We start from the raw sequence: 7,096 nt of genomic DNA on the forward strand, positions 1-7,096 counted from the left end.
AATAAAAGCAGAGCTACTTATTTCAATAATTAACCATAACGGGAAAAGAGGATTTTTTTTCTTGGATAAGAAACTCAAAAAACGATCAATTGTGATCATTACGTGATACTGGTCAGCTATCAATTAATTGTAACATGGATGTCCACAGAGGTGCCTACAGTAATGGTGCTTGCTACTCTATTATTTTTGAAGGTATGGGGATGGCCGCACGGACCAACAGACGGACGTAGGAACAGTCACGTGACAACCAAATTTTTCAGATCGATGGGTTGCCTAATTTTCTTAAACATTGACCAGTGTTCTTCGGCGCCCAGGATTGTGCAAATAGGTTCTGGGTAAGAGGGTGCAACGTAAATTAGTGATCACCTAGGCGATGTAGGAATCAAGGAGGAAGAATATTGGGACAGTCGTTTTGTTCTGTGTTCAGTTTCGTCAGTCAGTATACAATCACTTACTGATGAAATACGCTGTCTTTTCCGGGTGGGTTGTTTAAGGGGCGAATCGACCTCCATGCCATCGTCGGAGCTTATTTCAACCACACTCTGATCACTAATATCTGCAACCGTCGTCTTAATTTCCTGCTTGCTCTTCTAAATTAAAAAAATGCAAGGCCTGTCTAGGTAAAGTGTTGAAGTTCTGTATCTTCTAGTTAAAAACGCGAATAAATTCCTCCTACATACCTTTAATGACTTGTCTTTTGGAGTTTCCTTTTCTTCAATTATTTCAAGATCCGATCCATAAGAGGATGTGTCATCGGATATTTTTCGTCCTCTCCATAAACTCGTCCCGGGGTTGTATTCTTCTGTGGATTCCCACCATTCCATCTCTTGATTTTTTCGTCCTTTGGGTGTCTGAAATTAGACACAACAGAATGAGTTTCTTAGTGTATCTACCGCTAATGACGTTTATTTTATCTCCGCCTCGCCTCTTCCCACTTCCACCAAAAAAAAGGCAGAACCAAAACGATTACGTGGTTAGAACTAGATGAGTCACCCCGTTAAAATTGTACCTTTGTTGTCGTTGTCCTTTTAGCTTTGAAAGTTTTACCGGAGGATGTTTTAATTTCTTGAGCACTTTGTTCCTCTTTGATTTTAGGGGAAAACTACGAGTACGTGGCTCAGAATTTCCCTTGGAAGATCTCGCCGCCGTTGCATAGCTTGATGCCTGAAACAAATGTGAGAAGGTTGAGTAAGTCAGCAATACTGTGACGTCCTGAATATAACCCAGGGACCAAAAAACTGTATGAAATTTAAACAGATCTTAGCGAGTTAGTTGCAATGTTAGCCTGACTGATTGATTATTTGTTTGTCAGAAATTGCGTATCACAGGTCAAATATGAACATGTGCCCAAGTTGTGAAACGAACCCAGGCACATCTGTTTACATTATGTATAGCACATGGAAGTAACCAATCCCACCCTTTGCTTGAGCTTCAATGGGACGTAGTGATTACCACTGTGTCCGAAGTAAAGAGTGCCAACTGAGGGACCCAACTGAGGCTCCACAACTTTAACGAAATTGTCATCCTGTAAAATAAAATGTAAAGAAAACAATTTATTACTCCTTAGTTAAAAACTTAATTTAGTTTTCTGAAAGCAATGGAAACAAACGTGAAACATTGGATGACAACAATTATTTACCCCATGCACTGTAATAATCATGATCTTGTAGTGCATCACATTTGCAAAGGCGCTAATCACTAAAGAATTAGCATAATTCTTTTCCAGGATCTTCAACGCTTCTGACCACACAGCAGGCACCTTTTCACCACCCATATCGACGTCACACAAGAAAGCCAAGCGGTCATTTCCCTGGTCCTATTATGAAAAAAAAAAAAAAAAAAAAAAAATGTCACAAAACCTCGTACAAGAGACGGCTTTTCAGGTGGTTTCAAAACTTTAAACTATTCATTTTTCCTAAAAAAAAAATGTCTGCCCAATAGTCTTTCAGTGTGCACAGTGAGAAAAGTGTGATGCCCAAAACGTTGCTTTTCAGATGATGATTACGAACATTGTGACAAATATACATGCAGCTCGTTTAAAGTGAACCTCTGAACTGGGAGGCAAGGAAAATTAGGCTTAAAAATAAATACACGTTAAGGAAAAATAATGAGCCCTAGTGTACAATGAAAAAAAAAAGACTTGGATTAGGGCTCAATTAAGGAAAATGATGTAAAAACTAAGTACAAGAAAAATATTTCATTTCATTCCGTTTGTTTTTAATACTCTTATTAACCGGGCGTCGCTTATGTCATCATCTGTTGTCGGTCACGCAGTCACTTATACTACGGTTAAATAACTTACATCAAACTGATGGTTTCCCAGATAATTAAAAATGAGGTTGTGCAAGATCTCCGACTTAAGTCCCAGTTGAAACGCTGCAGCCCGATAGAAACAGCTTCCATCACCGGGAGGATTAAAAGCAATTTCAAATCCTTCTTCTTCTATCCTCTGCCGAAGTTCCATTTCAATTTCCATTTTCTAACAAACCCGAAAAAGTAAAATTTACTGTTGACAAAAAAATACTTTTACATTTCGCAATGTTAACCTCGTCTGAGGCTGTGCTGAAAATGTTCAAGAAATGGAACTAATACATTAAAAATACATATATCCGAATCTCACTTACCTCACTTGAATGATTTCAGAAGTAAACGCCAAAAAAAAGTACTTTCTACCTCTCCTGATAATTTGTTCCGACTGGAAGGAAAAAAACCCACTGCACCTCTGGTAACGTGCCAAGGAAGAACGCGGTAAAGGAATGGGCTCTAATATATACTTCTGTCCGAGAGAAACTGGGTTTGAAAACAATCAAAAATGGCGCATGGACTCATGAGTAAGTAGTATTGTACGATATATTTTACATACATGTTAATTTTTTATTTGATATATTTTTATTTTTCATTTTTCATGGCTCGCACCCTGGCTCGCATGACTCACATGGCTCGCAACCTGGCTCGCATGACTCGCATGGCTCGCACAGTGACTCGCATGACTCGCTGGCTCGCACATTAGGCAGACCCTAGAGTTTCTGTGTTTTGTGTGTTGGAATGATGCGGTTTGGTTTCTGTATCTAGTCTTGGAGTCGTTTTTTGTAAGTTTGATGTATGTCTCAGTGGTTCTGTTGTTCTTACATGTGACAGTGGCCTGATAGATTTGTGATGATTGGAGGCAGTTTCCGTTTAGTGGGCATGTGTTCTTCTGACATTGCATAATTTGGCAATCAAGATGGCGGCATGTTCAGCATCTCCCACTAAAAGTCGAAAATTGCAGTCTTTTATAGTCTTAGTACTCCTAAATATCCTGTTCTATTTGTATATAGGGACATCTGGAAAATGTCTGAGCAACTTTGGTGAAGCTGAGTCTCGGAAAGCTGATACATTGACAGGTATTCATTACGACACGGTCGGTCGTTGGCGCCATTTCAGACCGGTTTTCATGTGCAAGCACCCTAAAAGGAAGGTTTACTTAGCATCGAGGTTGAACTATCATCCCAATTCTAATGCAAGCTTCAATTTAACTAGACTGGCGCTTTGTGGAGACTGTGAAAACAGGGTTTTGCCTTCACAAATGAACGGACGGACGGGGACAACTCTTAAAAACTCTTCTGGGTAAAGGCTTTCCTTGGGGGCACTCGCTGGCTGCGGGAAGGTAACCGGAATCTATTACGGTTGCTGACTATCCTTGAGAGAATGACTAACGACAACAGGGTTGGCTCCAACGTAGATTTATTCTTCAAGCTCTACTACAATTTTGACCAGAACGGACCAGGCCAGGGCTGGTTCGACCCTGCTCTTCTCTCTCTTAACTTTCTCCTCTCTTCTCTCACCCAACTCCTAAGCTTTACAGAACAGTCCTATTTAAGCCTAACGTACATGGATAACGTAATGCCATGAATAATCTAAAGGATCATGTAATCTACTACACTATTGGCTAAGTAGGAATTTCGCCTTTTACAACATTAATTACTTTTAAAGAGTTCCGGTGGATAACAGTTACACAAAAAGACATGACAGGTGGCTGTTACAGTTTAACACTAATAACAACTGTTTACAGGTGACTGAAGGAGAACTGGTGGCGTTTATGCTTTGCTGAACTAAGCTTTCTACGTGGAATATTGTATTTTGAAGCGTAAGCATGAAAGAACTCGATAACTAAAAATCCTATCGTTACAAGACAAAAATCCCAACCCAGGACCGGACACAAGCGTAACGTTGAAGTCGAAATGTAAACATGTGAGCGAACTATAGCCCGAAATCACCGAACCGTACGATGTCAAGAATGTCAACTTCCTTACCATCTCAAATGTTCTGGACTGAACATGAAGAACTATCGACAAACGCAGTCAAATATGGGCTATTCGTGGATCTGTGACTTGTGTCTGCTTGCTACTCTTCCTGCTGATTTAAGTTTCAGCTCGGATTTTTCTGAAAGCGTTGTAGAAAATCGACGTAATGATGAGATATTATGCAAATCAGTACCAGAGGTTGTGCAACAGAGAAAGAAAGACTCTAGAGAAATTCTGGTGATGCACTTAAATGTAAACAGCCTTCAAAATAAGATCGAGGAGGTCAGGATGCTGGTTGAGCAATTCGAGGCCCACGTGGTTTTCTTAGGGGAGACAAAGATAGATGGAACGTATCCGAATAGTCAGTTTGCTATTAAAAACTATTATTTATATAGAAATGACCGTGTCAAGGGTGGGGGAGGTCTGATGGCATATTTTTCATCTGTACTTCCATCGAAGCGTTTAAAGCAACCAAAGGTGTTTAAAACAATTGAGGTTCTACCAATCCAATCTAAATTCGGACCATCATATGGACTATGCATCGCTGAAGGAGAGAGCAGTGCAACACAAGACCAGAATTCTGAAGGTACGGAGCTATAAGAACTTTAATGAGGAGAAGTTCAAAGAAGATCTGAAAATGGCCCCCTGTCATGTGGGTGAGAGTTTCGAATCTGTTGATGAACATTACGAGTATTGGGAGGCACTGCTAAATAAGATTGTGGATGATCATCTACTTACCAGGGACATAAAAGTAGGGGCACATAATGTACCCTACATGACGAGAGAGTGGAAAAATGCTATCAAAGCTAAAAGACGCTTCTCAAAGAAATTCAGTAAAAACCCCACACAAGACAATTTTGAATTGAAGAGGAAGTGGCACAATGAAACCACCAAAGAAAGAAGAAAAGCAATTAGGCAGTATTGGAAAAAAGTATCAGATAATGTCAAGTCTGATCCAAGAAAGTTCTACAGAACGTTTAGACCATTCACTGACTTCAAGAACAAACAGGGAAACAGCGGTGATATATGGTTGAAAGTTAAGGATGTGTTGGAGGGGGATCAAACCAAAGAAGCTAACCACTTTGCTAATTTTTTTCTCCACTATGGCTGATGGAATTGGAGGGGACCACGTAAATGTCTGTGAAGAGAGTGATTTCATGAATCACAACTCTCTTCTTAATATTTCGACTTATCTTATCAAGAGAGATTTACATGAAAACCACTTTGAATTTAACGAAATTACATTGCGAAAAGTCATGAGCGACCTAAACCCCAATAAGTCAAGGGGATATGACAGGATCGACCCTAAGATCCTTAATGTAGGCGCCACTGAGTTAGCTTCGTCTCTTGCTGTGATTTTTAACCAAGCAATTAGAAATGGAGAATGGATAGCAAAGCTCAAGCGTGGAGAATGGATACCGGTACATAAGAAGGATGATAAACAAAGGGATGCAAACTATAGACCTATCACTGTGCTGTCATGCGTAAATAAAGTCTATGAAATATTGCTGGGTCAACAAGTCAGTAAGTTTATGAATGACAGACTCAGTGATGCTATCACTGCCTATCGTACAAAGAATAGCTGTGAGACCACGCTGATAAGGTTGACCGAAACATGGAGAGCGGAACTAGACAGCAAGAGAATTGACGGTATATTGTCATCGGATATGAGCAAGGTTTTTGACTCTCTTAGCCCTCAGTTACTCTTAAATAAACTGCAAGCCTACAATTTCTCTGACAAAGTCATACAGCTCTTACGATCTTATTTTCAGAGAAGAGAGAATAGAGTAAGGATAGGTTCTGTAATAAGCGACTGGGTTGTGATGAAGAGAGGATGTCCACAGGGAAGCACATTTGGACCACTTATGTGGAATATTTTCTAGAACGATTTGCCTAACATAATATCAGATGCCAATGTCTCGATGTATGCAGATGACCATCAGATCTTTGTAGCACATGAAACAATGAAAAGAGTGGAGAAGATACTGGTGGACAATGGAGAGAAGATGACTAAATGGTATCAAGATAATCTTTTTAAGGTCAATTGCGATAAATACCAAGCTATCGTTTTGGGAAATCCAAAAGGTGAAAGGAACACTGATCTGGATATAAGTGGCGAAAAAGTTGAACAGTCACAATCCATCAAGATCCTAGGTGTAACCCTAGACGAAAACCTAAACTTTAAAGATCACCTACGTAGTGTGAGTAAGAAAGTTGCCGGTATGATCGGAGTTTTAAGAAGGCTTAAAAATCTTATCCCAGTAAATGCTAAGTTACTTTTGTACAAATCAGCTATCATACCACACCTTACTTATTGCCACCTAGTGTGACATTTTTGCACGGCATCTGATAATCGTAGATTGGAGCGTCTACAAGAAAGAGCCTTAAGATTAGTGTATAATACTATTGCCGAAAGTTATGACGCCTTACTAAAAAGAGCTAAATTAACTACTTTGCAAAATAGAAGGTTGCAGGATAAACTAATTTTGATGTTTAAAGTTAAAAACAAATTAACAACGAACGAAATTGCGAACATTTTTAATATCAACGATGAGAATACTAATAATAAGGGATACAACCTAAAAATGCAGATTTTGTCTTACCTCGGTTTAAAAGTGTTACTTATGGAAGACATTCTCTTAGATTTCTTGGACCACAATTGTGGTCAGGAAGAGAGAAATATTGGAACTTTGGCAACTTTTAGGACAACTTTACGTAAGAAGGATGTAACATCATTTCTCGAAGGATGTGAGAGTGAATGTTGCTTATGCTTAGGTTAACTTGACGTACGCATATTTATACATATTCATTTT

The sequence above is a fragment of the Pocillopora verrucosa genome, chromosome 10 (assembly GCF_036669915.1).
Source record: "Pocillopora verrucosa isolate sample1 chromosome 10, ASM3666991v2, whole genome shotgun sequence".
Taxonomy (NCBI): Eukaryota; Metazoa; Cnidaria; class Anthozoa; order Scleractinia; family Pocilloporidae; genus Pocillopora; species Pocillopora verrucosa.